We start from the raw sequence: 18382 nt of genomic DNA on the forward strand, positions 1-18382 counted from the left end.
GTACCTATTAGGAGGTTACAAAACTAATTGTCGCCTATTTACAATAACACTCTTGGTAACCCGATGATTCTTCTCACCCTGTACTCATGTTACTGATGCTTGCTTGCTTGCTTGCTTGGTTGAAACATCGAACACTTACTATGGTACATATAATTATCCTTGGGTCTAGGATGGGGAAAGGCATCCTGGGACTTCAAATCAAATCAAAATCTCTTTATTTGCAAATGAGGTGTCTACCTCGGTGGCAAATGGTACACTAAAATACATTATTGTCAAGCACTAAATTTTAAATTAACAAGAGAAGAAAATTTATTTTTCTAGAATACAATAATATACAATTTATGCTAACAATTTTTTTCTATTAAGCAAACAGATCATCCTTAATAAATTTATATCGTTTACAAAATTCTACTTATAATATCTCCTATACTTACAAACATAGTCAACTCATATACAGTATGTGGAATTACTTCAAATAATACTATGCAACTGGTATAAGATTAAAATTTATATTGCATTTATTTACTTTTTTTCTTTTACCCATTTTGGAACCTAAGTAGCATAACGACCTGCTGCGTCTTAACCAGAGCCCCCTTTTGCCACCACTTTTCAGAGTTCCTGAAGGGCCTTCACAGCTACCGTAGCGGTCCCAGGGCCCTCGAAGTCCCCACTGTACTTCACCCCTACAGGCAGTCCCCTACTTTGGCTGTCCAAACTCCATGGACCAGGGGATGGAATTAATTTTTTTTAACACACATTTTTTATTTACAGTAGCCTGCACTGGTCGAATGCCCTCTAACATTTCATTTACTTTCCCTGTTGCTGTTTATTCTCTTCTTGAATACCTGTACAGATTTTGGAAAAGGATCAAACACTACCCCTGGTAAACTGTTCCACTCCTTCACGCCCTTCCCAATGAATGAAAATTTACCCCAGTCGCTTCTGCTTAATTTCCTTCTAATTTTATACTTGCGGTCAGTTCTGCCAATATAATTATTTTCCAACTGAAGCCTCTCACGGATTTCTCCCCATGCTTCTTCTCCTGTATATGCTCTATATAATCCTATAAATCTAGTTTTCTCCCTTCTCTTACTTAAAGTTTCCCACCCAAGTTCCTCTAACATTTCTGATACTCTACTGTTTCTCCTGAAATCCCCTGTTACAAATCTTGCTGCTTTCCTCTGCACACTATCTATTTCTTTTATTAGGTATTCTTGGTGAGGATCCCAAACACTGTTTGCATATTCCAATAATGGACGAACCATACTTAAGTAACTTTTTCTTTTAATTCTTTATTGCATCCTTTAAGTAGCCTCATTATGACATGTAACGATCTGTATGCTTTCCCAACAATGTCATCAACATGACGCTTCCAGTGCCAATTACTTTCAAATCTCACACCTAAGTATTTGCACTTGCCATTTTTTGGGATAACTACATCATCCAAAGTATATTCAAATTCAGTTTTAAAGCTCCTGTTTGTAAATGTTGTAACAGTTGATTTGCCTCCATTAACCTTCATATTATTTTCTTTAACCCACTGTTGGATACTTTCAAGGTCCCTTTGTAATTCTGAATAATCCTCAATGTTATTTATTTATTTCCCTATAAACAATTATATCATCTGCATACAATCTTATTTTTGATGTTATATTGTTCCCTAAATCATTTGTGTATATTAAGAAAAGTAACGGACCGATTATACTACCCTGTGCGATTCCCTTCCAGACTTTCTCTTCCTGTGATATATTATTTCCTACTTTGACTTTCTGAACCCTTGAATTTAGAAATGTTCTTATCCAACGTATAACCCTTACATCCAATCCTATTCTCTCCAATTTCTTTAATAATATTCCATGTTCCACTCTATCAAAGGCTTTGGAAAGATCTATGGCTATGCAATCTAACTGGCCTCCTGAATCCAACTGATCTGATATGTCCTGCTGAAATCCCACCAGTTGTGCCTCACAAGAAAATTTCTTTCTAAATCCATACTGCCTCCTCATGAACCAATTTTTATCATCACATATCCCTCTGATGTACTTAAAAATGATATCACGCTCTCACAGGCTTAGCTTCAAGTACTAGCTGTGTGGTGTTCCTAATCAAACACTCGCCGTCTATGTTCAAGCTTATGAGATCGATTCGCAGCACAATCGGCTGGCATTTAAGAATTCATAAATGAAAGATATCTGTTTCAGCAGAGTTATGGTACATTGCAAACCCTAAGAAAGGGTAAAATTATGGCACGGCGCCTCTTAACATCTACTGTATAACGATTGTAGGAACACTAAGTGCATAATACTTACATTATTATTATTATTATTATTATTATTATTATTATTATTTATTATTATTATTATTATTATTCATGATGTGAGTTGCTGTAGTCACGTCCTAGTTCGTGAACCATAGGTAAGGGCTGAGTTGCCTAGTAAGTGGTCCTGAGAGTCGGGATACCAGTTGCTACGGAATAGGAGTGAGCACCTCGGACATATTCTGAGTCATGGCCCTCCTTGTGGTCAGGCGGCTAGGGCTATACAATCCACCGGTGGTCCCTAACCCGTTAGAGGAGAGATCCGCACTTGGACTATGAGTAAGTAGGGTAGCATCCTGCTTCATGAATTTACCGAGCTCAGGACATTTTAAGCAAGCGTTGGACCCACGGACCGGACGAGTTGGCAGTGCGGTTAGGGGCGCGCAGCTGTGGGCTCGCATCCGGGAGACAGTGGGTTCGGATCCCACTGTCGGCAGCCCTGAATATGGTTTTCCATGGTTTCCCATTACCTTAATTAAGGCCACGGCTGCTTCCTTCCCGTTCCTAGGCCTTTCATGTCCCATCGACGCTATAAGACCTATCTGTGTCGGTGCGACGTAAAGCAAATTGCGGACCTACGCAAGTAACGGAGCCCCACTCCCATTTGACAGGCGAGAGACTCCTTGGAAACAACTTGGCGAACGAAATGGAAGTCGATGGGGAGCTATCAATATTAATGGGGCTTATGGAAGAAAGAAAGTAGAACTGGCTGAGTCATCGGACGGGATGTATCTGGATGTGCTAGGAGTGAGTGATATTCGGTTAAGGGGAAATAACGAGGAAGAGATACAAGATTATAAAGTGTACTTGACGGGTGTTGAAAAGGGAAGGGCAAAGTTTGGTGTACGACTGTTCATCAGGAATACTCTTGCACCCAACATAGTTTCTGTTAGACACGTAAATGAGCGAATGATGTGGGTAGGTTTGACAGTTGGAGGAACCAGGACAAGAAATGTATCAGCGTATTACCATGTGAGGGTGCAGATTAGGATGAAATTGACAAGTTTTATGAAGCATATTGGGCAATTTCAATGCGAGAGTCGGATATAGAACTGAGGGATACGAAAGGGTGATTGGTAAATGTGGGGAAGATATGGAAGCTAGTAGGAATGGAAAGCGTTTGCTGGATTTCTGTGCTAGTATGGGTTTAGCAGTTATGAATACATTTAAGCGATTCACTGCTACACTTGGGAGGGTAGGGGTATCAGATCCATAATAGACTATATCTTAACCGACTTCGAATTCAGGAAATCCGTTAGGAATGTGCGGGTTTTCCGAGGATTTTTCGATGATACAGACCACTATCTGATCTGTACTGAACTACGTATCTCTAGGCCTAGGACAATGAAAGTGAAATCTGTCTGCAAACGAATAAGTGTAGAAAATCCCCAGGACGAGGAAATTAGACCGAAGTACATGGATATAATTAGTGAGAAGATCCGAACAGTGGACAGTAAGCAGGTTCAGGATATAAAAAGATAATGAGTGGCATACAAGAATGCTGTAGTAGCAACAGCGAGGGAATGAATGCCTAAAAACAACTGTGTGTAAAGATGGGCAAAGCGAACATCTTGGTGGAATGATGAAGTGAGAGCAGCTTGTAAACGTAAAAAGAAGGCTTATCAGATATGGCTCCAAACAAGGGCTGATGTAGACAGAGAATTGTACATACATGAAAGAAACCAAGCGAAACAAATAGTTGTTGAATCCAAAAAGAAGTCGTGGGAAGATTTTGGTAATAACCTGGAAAGACTAGGTCAAACAGCAGGGAAACCTTTCCGGACACTAATAAAGAATCTTAGGAAGGGAGCGAAAAAGGAAATGAACAGTGTTTAGGGTAAATCAGGTGAACTCATAAATAATTGAATCCCAGGGGATCACTGGACAGGTGGAGGGAATATCTTCAAAATCTTGTCAACGTAAAATGAAATCTTCCTGGTGGTGTCACTAACAGCGGAGCTCATGGGGAGAAGGACAATTATGCTGGTGAAGTTACGCTTAAATAAGTGGAAACGATGGTAAATAAACTCCATTGTCATAAAGCATCAGGAATAGATGAAATTAGACCGAAATGTTGAAGTATAGTGAGAAGGCAGGGATGAAATGGCTTCATAGAATAATAAGATTAGCATGGAGTGTTGATAAGGTGCTTTCAGATTTCACAAAAGCAGTAATTGCACCTATCAATAAGCAAGGGAACAGGAAGGTTTGCAACAGCTATCGAGGTATCCCATTGATTAGTCTACCAGGCAAAATATTCACTGGGATCTTGGAGGGGAGGGTGCGATCAGTGGTTGAGAGGAAGTTGGATGAAAATCAGTGTCGTTTAAGACCACAGAGGGGCTGTCAGGGTAAGCTTTTCAGTATGCACCAAGTAATTGAATAATCCTACGAGAGGAATAGACAGTTGTGTGTATGTTTCGTAGATCTAGAGAAAACACATGACAGAGTACAGAGGGAAAAGATGTTCACCATACTAGGGGACTATGGGATCAACGGTAGATTATTCAAATCAATCAAAGGGTTTTATGTTGATAATTGGGCTGCAGTGAGAATTGATGGTAGAATGAGTTCTTGGTCCAAGGTAATTACAGGGGTTAGACAAGGCTGTAATCTTTCATCTTTGTTGTTCGTAGTTTACACGGATCACCTGCCGAAAGGTATAAAGTGTCAGGGAGGGATTCAGTTAGATGGAAATGTAGTAAGCAGTCTGGCCCGTGCTGACGACTTGGTTTTAATGGCAGATTGTACCGAAAGCCTGCAGTCTAATACCTTGCAACTTGAGAACAGGTGCAATGAGTATGGTACGAGAATTAGCACTTCGAAGACTAAATTGATGTCAGTAGGTAAGAAATTCAACATAATGGAATGTCAGATTGGTGATACAAAGCTGGAACAGGTAGATAATTTCAAGAATTTAAGATGTGTGTTCTCCCAGGATGGTAATATAGTAGATGGATGGACTCAGAATATCTTATTCATAAGTTAGAAGTAACAGATATGAAAGTAGCAAGAATGATTGCCGGTACAAACAGGTGGGAACAATGGCAGGAGGTACTCGGAATGAGGAGATACAAGCTAAGTTAGGAATGATCTAGATGTATGAAGCTGTACGCATAAACCGGCTTCGGTGGTGGGATCATGTGAGGCGAATGGAAGAGGATAGGTTACCTGGGGGAATAATGGACTCTGTTATGAAGGGTAAGATATGTGGAGGGATACTAAGACGACGATGGCTAGACTCAGTTTCTATCGATCTCAATATAAAAGGTATAGAACTAAGTGCGGCCACAGCACTATTGCAAATAGAGGATTGTTGCGACATTTATTAAATTCACAGAGGCTTGCAGACTGAGCACTGGAAGGCATAACGGTCTATAATGATGATGTATTATTATTATTATTACAAGCGAATGGACCACTAAGGTCCACGCTACAACTTCATTTCTTTCTCTTCGTGCGGAATTTTCTCTGCGTCCAATACTCCTTCATGCGTTCGCTGGCCTGCTTGTGTTGTTCATCTGTCCAGGCTCTTCCGGTCTTCCTAGTTCTTCCTGCGGCTTGAACATCTTCCATATTCTTCAGTGTGTCCCTAGACGCATTACTTTCTAACAGCTGGTCTTCTAAGATGCATAACCTTTCCATATCCTTCTTCGTTTCCTTAATCAATGCTGTAGTGGTCCTTTTTCTCCAGAAGTAATTAAATATCTGTTTGGTAAGTCTGTTTGCGTTAATTCTGTATAGATATCCAAGAAACGTCAGCCTCCTTTTCTTGATGATTCATGTTATTATTCATGTTTATTATTTTTCTCGAGATCTACAGTAAACAAATACCCTTTTATCTTATAAATGACAACAATAACAATGTACAACCTACAGCCATATTTAAACTAAAATGATATAAACAACAAATGCTGATAAATGGCCATGCGCAACTCCTTTCCGGAGATCCAATGGTCATGGCATTACGGCAGTAATGGCACACGTCTTTACAAACAGGCAAAATTAAATTGTTAGAATATAATGGCAAAATTAAATGCAGTAAGACAAACTAAAATTATATGAAATGCGCCACTGATAGGAGCAAAATTAAATGACAATGAACAACAGATGCTGATACTAGTTGACTTGACAATGTTGCGTATCCACTGGGACATTAACACTGTCCCAGATTTTCTGCCTGATTCAGCTAGTCTGGCAGCACACTTCCACTCCCAGCTAACCCAGACAAGATCGCGTTTACTGCTGAGTGCGCTGACTTTTCTGTTTACACAGGGCAGTCCTCTATAATTTAAATTCCTTAATGACATTCTTACACTTACTCAGTCTGCAATGTTGTACTACCTCTATTACCTCACAAGCATTGCACCATTTAGAGTTCCAGCTTGTCCTCAATTGAACAATGAGAAGGCAGTCCAACGTTTCAACCTCCTCAACTATATACTCTGCCAACTCTACTTCCAATAAACAAACAAAACTATCGTATAATCCCCTAATTACTTTTCCGCATTACCTTCAGATTTACAAATAGCACCATACATATACATCTATCATTCCACCAATTACTCACTTTCCTCAACATTATAATGTTATTCATATTCCAGATCATTTCCAAATTACCTTACTACATATCAATTGCAACTTATACTTCATTATCTACCAAAACTCCATCCAACTCCACAATCATTTACTTACACTTAACACTCCTAATCAATTCCACGTTACCCTACTACATACCAGATGATGACATTATTACACTTACTCAATCTGCTGTCCCGTACTATCTCACCAGCACTGCACTCTATTTAGATTTCCATCTTGCCCTCAATTGTGCAATGATAAGGCAGTCCAACGCTTCGAACTCCTCGACCACATACTCTCCCAACTCTACTTCCAATTTCCATTACGTGCCTTATTCACTCAATAGCTTACTTACCGTTCTATTTACTCTAATGCCATATACTTATATCCAATATATCTGCTCTTCTAATTACACAACGAACATCAAATACCAACTATCCTTACACCAAATATTCACTTTTCTCATCCCTACACCACCATAAACAACCTCCAAACAAATAGCACCATCAATTAACCCACTAATTGCTTTTCCACATTACCTACAAACTTACAAGTAGCACCCTACATATACCTCCATCATTACACTAATTATTCCCTTTTCTCAACCTTCAAATTGCCTTCAAGCTTTCATCGTCAATACGTCAATTATTTACTTTTCTCACCTTATGCTACACTATTCATCAATTCACTATTCATACCAAATACATATTCACATAACTTTGCCATACTTCACTCCAAAATCCAATAAACAACACACTAATTACTTGCCACATTTCCTTACAATTCATACCAAACGCATATTCACCTAGACTTGTCAAATTTCACTCCTGTATCCAATAAACAACACACTAATTACTTTACCAATTCCCTTATACCTCCCATTCGCCTCTTATTCCTACATCATACCAAACACAGATTCATATACAAATAACATAAAAATTACCATAGGCCATTTCACAAAGATACCACATTTACCAAAAACTCCATCCAACTCCACCCCACTTAACATTCCAAATTAATTCCAAATTACATTACTACATATCAGTTACTGTACCTATTATACCACCACATACCACCGTCACCATTCACTTACACTTAACACTCCAGATCAATTCCCAATTACCTTACTACATACCAATTACAACTTACTCCATTAATTCACTATACCTATTTTACCAACACGTACCACAATCACCATCAAATTCACTATATTCTCATCCCTTTCAACACTTGAATTCTGTCATTACGTCTTCCACCGCTTCTCCTTCTCCAAACTTAAATTTAGTTCCATTATACAAACACGTAAACTACCGATCACTTACCGTCATATCCACTATACTCTCTCCTCCAAACCATATTTACTACAACTACTTACTAACATTATTAGAGTTTTTACTTCTTGTTACAATACCCTCTTCATTTCGTTTTAATCCTCCCAGTTCACTTAAGCTCTTGTTCCTTCCAAAGCCGCCTTTGCTTCCTCTGCTCAAACACATTTCAATCCTCTTCCTGGGTACCTTTGCGTTATTCTTTTCACCCTGCACCTCCATAACACTGCATTCTCTCCTATGCCTATCTTCACTTGCTGCGTCCTTAGCTGCATCCCTAGGCCTTCCTAATCTCACCCCATTGTCTGCCACTCTTCCTTTTTCACTATTAATGACCACGCTTTCACTAAGCTTCACTCTCTGTCTTCCTTCATTCCGCTTTCTGTTTTCCTTGGTATTTCCTATATCACTATCTTTCACTTGCCTACTTTCCCTACTAATCGCTACTCTTCTCTCTTTTTCATCTTGTTTTATCTTCATTTCTAGATCCATCAATCTATTCGCAGACTAGGTTTTACTCCAGCTGCTGCTTGACACCACTAGATCTTGTCCTTTGATAATTCCTCTCAGCCCTTGAAGTCTAGCTCGTATCATATGTTTCCTCAGGATTTTATCATTCCTGATCGCTTCTGTTCCCGCGTCCCTCTGATCCATACTTTTCCCCTCTGCATGTTACCCGCGTTTCCGATCACAATATCAGCCATCAACGTAGAAAACAGTTGAACTTTGATAGGCCTGTTGCCTCTAATTCTTCCCACTTTCTGCACATCGTCAATGTCCACTTCGCTAAAATTAATTTCAATTTTCCCCTGAATTAGGTCCACTACTTTATAAATTGTCAGCAATTTGTCTTCCCTCTTCTCCTCAGGCGCACCATATATAAATAGGCATTTCTTCGTGCGATTTAGAGTGTTGGCTTCCACTTCTGCTTTCAGTTTCATCGTCTCCTCTTCTAAGCGTCCTATTTTCTTTCTTAACTTCTTCGGTATTTTTCCTCACTTGCGATGTTGTGTCGTCTGCCCTTTCTCTGAACCATCCCTTCATTTTTCATACTCCCTCGTTTGCTCTTGTATCATATATTTGAGTTGCTCAAAGGGGCAGACTTCTACGACCACCTCTTTTACAACTCTTCTAATTGCTTCCATGTGTTCCCAGCTCATATTTCCACTGGAAGTCGGACCTGGGTTCAACTCGACCCCCCCAATCCATAGCAATATTATCATCACCGCCGTTGCTAGCATTAATTCTCCTTTCGTTTCCATTTCCTTATTACACCCTCCTGGTTTCGCTTCTTCTTTCTTCTTTCTCCCCTGCCATCCTCCTATGGTCGCCCTGTATTGTTCCACACCAATCATTGCCAGTACACTCCTCACTACCTTCCTGCACTCAGCACCTTCACTACATTCTCCCACTCCAGGGACCCTCAACACGTCTGCACTCGTCAGTGGCTTAGGCTGTACTGACTTCATGATTTTTTCCACCTTCTGGTAAACTTCTTTGTTGCTCCGAAGTTTCCATCTGCTTTCAGTTTGGACAGCTACCATCATTTTTCTGAGGATTCTTCTTTCCAGGACCTCTAGCTTCTCCAGTTTGTAGTTCATGGACAGGTATTCACTGGCATTTAGGCATTCTGTTTTGACCACGGAGTTGTAATGTTGGAATTCCAGGATAAGCACTTCTTATTGTAGGTGTTTTTTGTCAAGCCGTATGTTCTCTCCATTTTTGGGATCCGATCTTCCACTGCAGCTTTTTCTAGTCCATTCCCCTGTATCGTCTCACCAAGGTACTTCAACTTCTTGACCCTATCTATCCGTCCTATCTCTGTTACCAGAAATTTTGGTCCATCTTTGATGTTCGTCATGAATTTGGTCTTTTCTGCTGAGATCCTCAGTCCTGTTTAGCTGGCGATTCTTTCCAAGAGGTTAATCTGGATGGTTGTGACCTCTGGACTTTCTGATAGTATAGCAAAGTCGTCAGCAAAAGCCGAGCAGTTGATTTCGGGGATTTGACATTTTATCCCAAACGGTAGGACACCCCTATGATGAATGTAAGCATCACAGAAACATATACCAAATATGGAGTTTTCCGGATGTGATGAGGTAAGAATACGTCAGTGAGTTATTATCCTTAAAGGATTGGCTAAACTCTATTGATGTAAATGTGAGGTAATGGTCAAGAAATCAAGGGTTAGCTGAAGGTAATGGAAGAGATGATCCACAGCACACTCTTCTACACATTTTATCTCCATACCAGAACACTACGATCTGTTTATGACTTCTGACTGATATACGTTAAATTATCACGCTTCCGCGTTGTTAGGAAGGTATTTCGATATTATTCACAGTGAATTAATAAAATTATTATATATCCTCCCAACCCCCTCAATTCTTGCAATCCCCCGCTCGACTCAGTGACCGGTCGCCATAGACAGAAGAGTGACGGGTTGCCTCCTGTACATCTTACATTCACCTCTACATTTCTATTCACCTCTTTCACCCCTGAAGTACGATTTCATTTCGGTATTCATCATCTAATACACACAGAGATCCTATCTTCCAACAATGATCATCTGGAGTACACAGTTATGAATACTAGATTGTATTTGTTACCTCATAACCCCGCCATTTCTCATCACATTCAAGTCAATGTTGTACTCGATGCGTTAAAAGGAAAGTTGTTCTTTTACCGTGCAATTTCTTTCCAGATATTCGTGTTCAGGCCTGGAATATTATTTTTACGTACCCATGTACTAGTTTTGTTCGGTATAAATTAAAGGGAAAATGTTTTCTGATAGACCTACATGGTACCTTGCCGTTTCATTTTACAGTTTCGTGTTTTCTATTATTGTTCAAAAGCCTGCCGAGTTATTTTCAGGTATTTTTGTTTCTTCTTTATTACAGTCGAAATTTAAAATAATAATAATAATAATAATAATAATAATAATAATAATAATAATAATAATAATAATAATATTTTCGTTATATTTTTGCTCTCTGTGTCCCATCAATAAGTTACCATTGTGAATAAAACACACTTTGTGGTCTGCCCTACCCATCAGTTGAGATATGACATCTATCCTCTCTCTGTCCTTATGTACTCCGGGTCGAACTAAAGTGAGCAAACGCTTTAAAGAAGCCAGTTTTTCTAATATAAATAATTATTTCAACTTTAATGTACCACGGCCCGAATTGTTTTAAGCAAATATATAGTTGTACATAACACTAAACCCTCACGACATTGCCATCTTGCTGTAAAAATCTTGGTATTGTGATTTACTGTTAAACGTAAGTAAGTCTGTAAATAAGGCAGCACAGATCATAAAAATGAATAAGAGGATTTGAATCTGAACGTAGCGGATGCACTGCGAAATTTTACCTAGGGCTAGACTTGAGAACAATTAGGAGAGAGAAAGTAAAGCATTTGCACCATACCAGCTAATTAAATAAATATCTCCTAGTTATTACTTAAGAGGAACTTCTACAGTATCATGATCATACTGTATATCCGCGGTCGAGTAAGTACTATGAAAATTAAATAATGAAGTAAATTCTTCTTCGAATAAGACGATGATAATACAGATCATATGAGCTATACATTTAAATTACTTCGCAATGAATAACGCAAAGTCCAAGTGTACAGTAGTGCGCATGCGTGAGCATGTGATCGCTTACAACCTATCAGTAACCAGAACCAAATCTTCGATTTCTGTTCTGTTGATAAATGTAGGGCCAATGCCGTAGTGATGGGTCGAACTAGCTCTTTTGTGGGAGCTAGCTCATTCGCTCCCGCTCCTAACTGAGAGTCGTTCAAAAGAGTCGACTCTTGAGAGCGGGTAGGTTGGAGCGAGCCCAGGAAGTCGGCGCTCTCCGCCTCCGGGTTCGTTCGTTCATTCGTTCTTCCGGTTTAGGGCAGATGGCTCTTTATGACTTCCGACCGCTCTGTATGACTTCCGGGAACGAACGAGATAGCACAAATAGTTTACACTTCCCACACCAGATGGCAACGTAATGTCCGGTTTAGAACGCTACAGTTGGGCCACGAGAGTTGAAGTCTGACATTTGAGCGGCGAAAGCTGTAACTACGAAGTAAGCTGTGTTGTCATAGTTACCTCAATCTGCGGCATATCACTCTTTCATACAGGCTGAATATTTAATCAACTATGTTGGCCTAATGCAATTCAATAAACTTTGACCCGTTCCTAAGCTCATGTTAATAATTCCGGCATTTATGACAGAACACGTAAATACGAGATTTCATATTCACTAACCTCACAATAACCTCAACAAATGTACATATCAAATAGAGAATAGAATTGTACAACTAGCCACTAACTAATTTACAAAAATAAAATAACAAGGACAATAATATTTAGGTAACAAACATGTCAATAATTACATAAATCAGCAACAACTAACGCAACTAATACAGTACGACTCCAATTAATATCACAAAAGCGAGTGAGATTAAGCCAACCCACGTGGCGATAGGGTTCTTAAAAGTGGCAACTCTGTTACTGTTGCCATAGCAACAGACCATTTTCGAGCAGCGTTAGTCAACTTTTTCTCGCCGGTGGCGCTAAACGTCAGACTTCAACTCTCGTAGGCCCTACTATACTCTTGAAATAAAACTAATGACTAATATATGCACTACTGGCAACATTGGCAATTAATCTAACGATAAAGCTTTATATACAGTAACGAAGAAATGTATCACAAATATACAGTATTTTTTTTTTTTTTGTTAGGGGCTTTACGTCGCACCGACACAGATAGGTCTTATGGCAACGATGGGATAGGAAAGGCCTAGGAGTTGGAAGGAAGCGGCCGTGGCCTTAATTAAGGTACAGCCCCAGCATTTGCCTGGTGTGAAAATGGGAAACCACGGAAAACCATTTTCAGGGCTGCCGATAGTGGGATTCGAACCTACTATCTCCCGGATGCAAGCTCACAGCCGCGCGCCTCTACGCGCACGGCCAACTCGCCCGGTAATTATTAACGGATGACATCTAATATTACTTTACCTAAGTTCCATTCTTCTTAAAATGATGTCTTTCAAGACTGAATGCACCGTAACGAGACATATTTTCGAGATATTAGTACTACTTACACGTTAATAAATAATTGTTTAAAAATGTAATGCGATGTAAGTTGTTATAATTTATACTAAGGCTGAGTTATTTATTCATGATAACCCAAAAAGTGTTATTTTATATTAGATTGCTCATGACTTCCGTTTTCATTTGTAGGAACGAGATAGCGCGAGATAATTCACCTTTTGCACAACAGATGGCAACACAATGTCCTGTTTTGAACGCTACTCCTCTGGAAATAAAACAAAATGATATATACACTGCTGGCAACATTGGCAGTTCATCCAATGTTAAATCTTTATATACAGTAACGAAGAAACGTATCACAAATATACAGTGTTAATCGATGACACCTAATATTACTTTGCCTAAGTTCCATTCTTCTAAAAATGATATCTTGCAAGATTGAATGCACCGTATGGGACGTGTGGTCGAGATATTGGCATTACTTACGTTCGATCCCGGCAGTCTATTAAGGCGAGTCTCTATTCCTGTTCACGTAGTTTACATTTCACTCAACAGATGTCATCAAAATTTCCTCTATCGACTGGAGTTGCAGAAAGTTTTTCGTTCGCGTTGGAACAACAGATTCTTTCATTCAATAATACAGCGTAGGAAACATAACTTATTAAATGCGATCACAAATGCGATCAGCACAAATGTACCCATCACCATGTATAAAATCTCTTAGTACGGTACGCACAGTATTTTTTCCTTTTTTCGCGTACAGTATGTCACACTCTCTTCTATTTTTTCCAAGAATGATTACAAAGTAGGAGACGTATACGTTCGATATATTAGCACTCCTTACACGATTACACTATTTCTTCTTCTACCGCTTTTCCCACACTTGTTTGGTCGCGGCTGCGAACTGTTTCGCACATGTGGATTTGGCCCTGTATTATAATAAATAATGATGTTATTGGCTTTACGTCCCACTAACTACTTTTACGGTTTTCGTGGACGCCGAGGTGCCGGAATTTAGTCCCGCAGGAGTTCCTTTACGTGACAGTAAATCTACCGACATGAGGCTAACGTATTTCAGCACCTTCAAATACTACCGGACTAAGCCAGGATCGGACCAGCGCCTCAAGCGTCTGAGCCACTCAGTCCGGCTGGCCCTGTTTTACGGCCGGACGCCCTTCCTGACGCTAATCTTATGCGGAGGGATGTAATCAATATTGCGTGTTTCTGTGGTGGTTGGTAGTGTGGTGTGTTGTCTGAATATGAAAAGGAGAGTGTTGGGACAAACACAAACACCCCTTCCCGAGCCAGAAGAATTAATCAGAAGAGATAATGATCCCCGACTTGGCCGAGAATCGAATCCAGGACTCTGTACCGAAGGCCTCGATGCTGACCATCCAGTTAAGGAGTCGGGCTCCTTACACGACTACACGTTAATAAATAATTCTTTGAAAATATACTGCGCTATACACTTTGGCATGAGTTATTTAGCCTATATTTTAAAGCCAAAATTAGCGTTATTTTCTATTTCCCTTCATTCGATTTAAAACTACGGAGTATCATTTTATCCACTGTGCCGTAGAACCGAATAATTTTGGCAATATGTTGATTCATAAATAAACAGGTGAGGATTTGTCGGAGTATTTCTTAATTATTTCAGACAGAATAAAACTACGCCGTTTTTACTTGCCGGGTGGTATATTCAGCATTCTGGATAGTGACTGTTGTTCGTGTTTTAGTTGAGGATAATTAACCTGAACTTGGTGTCGTTTATTTTCTCTTAAAACCTGCTGGATCTACAGTACATCTTTCATAAATTGTGGGTGCATACAGGAAGTGAACTGGTAAGTATTGCTCTATAACATGTTGTTTATTTCATTTTATTGTTTCAGCAAGTTGCCAGAAGTATGGCACAAATAACGTACCTAACCGACACACCAGGCACCACAACCACTGAGTGCACTCAGTGCACTGACTGACTCAAAGAGGGACTGACTGACAGTGTGGGAAGAGGCTGGACGAAAGCGGTTTCTGTATGTCACGTGATTATCTGAAGCATGGTATTGGCCAGAAATGAACGAGAGTCGATGTGACGAGCTATCTCTTTCTTGGAGTCGCAGTTGATAAAAGAGTCGGCTCGTACTAGCTCTCAAGGAGCAAGGAGGGAACTAGCTCATACAAGAGTCGACTCGTAATTGAACGACTAGCTCTCGAGGAGCTAGGAGGGAGTTAGCTCTCACAAGAGTCGACTCTCAATGAGAGAGCTAGCTCTCTCTCAAATGAGTCGTTCAAAAGAATCAGTTCGTTCAGGAACGACCCATCACTACAATGCCGGGTTAGTGGTTGGGAACACGTCGAAGACAGCAGTCGACTGACCTCAGAAGGGAAACCAAAGCTATTACCCCAGCTGTCTAAAATACAAGGAGGACTCTATGTCGGTTTGTTTAAAAGTAGGTCATTGACCCTTGTTGTGCGGGTTGCCTACTTCACAGGCGCTACCTTCATTTTCAATTCAACACTTGAATACCTTCCTTTACTCATATCGTATTACTTTATTTCTTTCTTTATTTATTTCTTAACCTGCTTACCTTCCAGGGTCAGTTTCTTCCCTCGGACTCAGCGAGGGATCTCACCTCTACCGCCTGAAGGGCAGTATCCTGGAGCGTGAGACATTGGGTCGGGGATACAACTGGGGAGGAGGACCAGTACCACACCCAGGTGGCCTCACCTGGTATGCTGAACAGGGGCTTTGTTGGGGATGGGAAGATTGGAAGGGATAGACAGGGAAGAGGGAAGGAAGCGGCCATGGCCTTAAGTTAGGTACCATCCCGGCATTTGCCTGGAGGATAAGTAGGAAACCACGGAAAACCACTTCGAGGATGGCTGAGGTGGGAATCGAACCCACTTCTACTCAGCTGACCTCCTGAGGCTGGGTGGACCCCGTTCCAGCCCTCGGACCAATTTTTAAATTTCGTGGCAGAGCCGGGAATCGAACCGGGCCTCGGAGAATGGCAGCTAGCACACTGACCACTACACCACAGAGGCGGACATCGTATTACTTCTGAACCATTTCATTCACATTGTCATTTTTCAGAATTCCTTAGTTCATATTTTTTCATCCGCCATATTTCATTGTAAGTTTTTGAAGCCATCCATGTTTCCGTCATGACACCTTCTACTCAGCTGTTCCTATTGGGTGCCCTGCATCTCTCACTTCCTTGGTACCGTACTCCATCACTAAAAGTTACATTCATTTACTATTCAGTAAGAATTCTCCGTCCTGCTGGGGTTCGAACTCTAGTGCTCAGCATTTATAGTCCAGTGCGTTACCCCCAAGACTGTACATAACTGTCGTACGTTATCGTTGAGACACTGGGTGATGAATTTCTAAAGCGGAGAAAGCTAAAAGATCCATTCACTCAAATGTAAGTACCATGAATTTGATTTAAGTAGGCGCAATGTAGTAAAAATATATACGTAATGAATGTATTGACTTAAATAGGAATGAGCTATTTACTATTCAGAAAAATCTCCGCCGTACATGGATCGAACCCCAGCGTTCAGCATTTATAACGCAGTGCGTTACCCCAGGACCGCACATACGTTTGGATTGAGACACTGGGTAATGAAATTCAGAAGAGAAGGGAGCAAAAATATCAATTCGCCCTGATAAGAACGGGCTAGTTGTTGGGAACACGTCAAAGGCAACTGTCGTCCGACTCCAGCTGTCTTAAATACAGGGAGGACTCTTCGCGGGTTTATCCAAAATACTGTGCGGTTTGCCAACCTCACAGGCGCATGTCTCACTTTCAATACAACCCTTGAACGCAGGCCTTTACACATATCATATTTCCTCCTAACCACTTCCAGCACTTCCGTTCTTCAGGCTTGTTTCTTCGTGTTCTCACATCCGTCATATTTTCAGACATCCGTTTCCAAGGTTCTCTAGTCCTGCATATCGACGATATGACAATCTATTCAGCCCTTGCGTCTAGCTTCCTATTGGCTGCTCTTCTCCACTCACTTCCTTGACACTCCCTTAATAAAGGCTCTATCCATTTATTGTCCAGTAAAAATTTCCCGCCTCACTGGGATTCGAACACCAGCATTCGTTACCCGCACTCCATCGCGTTCCCCCGAGACGCCGGCTGGGAGCTCCCCGGTGGGCTGACTTACTAATCCCTTCCAGAAAGTACCGAAAAGGGCTGCCAAGGGCTTGCACTGAACAATATCATAATAATTATCTAAAGAATGCTATAAATCGTCTTCTTGAAATGTGACACCGAAAATTTAAAATGTTGGTGTGCATATTTATCATTTTAATAGATCGAGTTTAAGTATCGTATAATAACATTTGATATTATAGTGAATAGTCCGCCTCTGTGGTGTAGTGGTTAGCGTGATTAGCTGCCACCCCCGGAGGCCCGGGTTCGATTCCCGGCTCTGCCACGAAATTTTGAAAAGTGGTACGAGGGCTGGAACGGGGTCCACTCAGCCTCGGGAGGTCAACTGAGTAGAGGTGGGTTCGATTCCCATCTCAGCCGTCCTGGAAGTGTTTTTCCGTGGTTTCCCACTTCTCCTCCAGGCGAATGCCGGGATGGTACCTAACTTAAGGCCACGGCCGCTTCCTTCCCTCTTTCTTGCCTATTCCTTCCAATCTTCCCATCTCTCCACAATGCCCCTGTTCAGCATAGCAGGTGAGGCCACCTGGGCGATGTACTGGTCATTCTCCCCAGTTGTATCCCCCGACCAAGAGTCTGAAGCTCCAGGACACTGCCCTTGAGGCGGTAGAGGTGGGATCCCTCGCTAAGTCTGAGGGAAAAACCGAACCTGGAGGGTAAACAGATGATGATGATGATTATAGTGAATTACGTGAGATACCACAAAGTTCGACTATACAATCCTAACTACACAGTTTATACACTGGTGTCTAACCTAAGAGTCGTTAGATGCCTTTTCTCTGGTGTTTCGGAAGATATCTTCAATTTCGTGTTTTTATTGTGTAGGTAGAGTCAGCCCAAAGAAGGACGGTTCATTCTGTACGTCATGCGACATCCAGTGTCAACGAAAAACGTCATCTACCTTCTCACTGCAAAACAAAAT

The 18382-nt window shown here is 40.8% G+C and overlaps 1 protein-coding gene across 1 annotated transcript in view; it reads left to right on the forward strand.

Moving 5' to 3' along the window:
- The window catches only part of LOC136863764 (neprilysin-11-like), a 204022-nt gene that overhangs the window by 115983 nt on the left and 69657 nt on the right, over positions 1–18382 (forward strand). The gene's annotated exons all lie outside the window — the stretch shown is intronic.

Source organism: Anabrus simplex, chromosome 2 (genome assembly GCF_040414725.1).
Source record: "Anabrus simplex isolate iqAnaSimp1 chromosome 2, ASM4041472v1, whole genome shotgun sequence".
Lineage (NCBI taxonomy): Eukaryota > Metazoa > Arthropoda > Insecta > Orthoptera > Tettigoniidae > Anabrus > Anabrus simplex.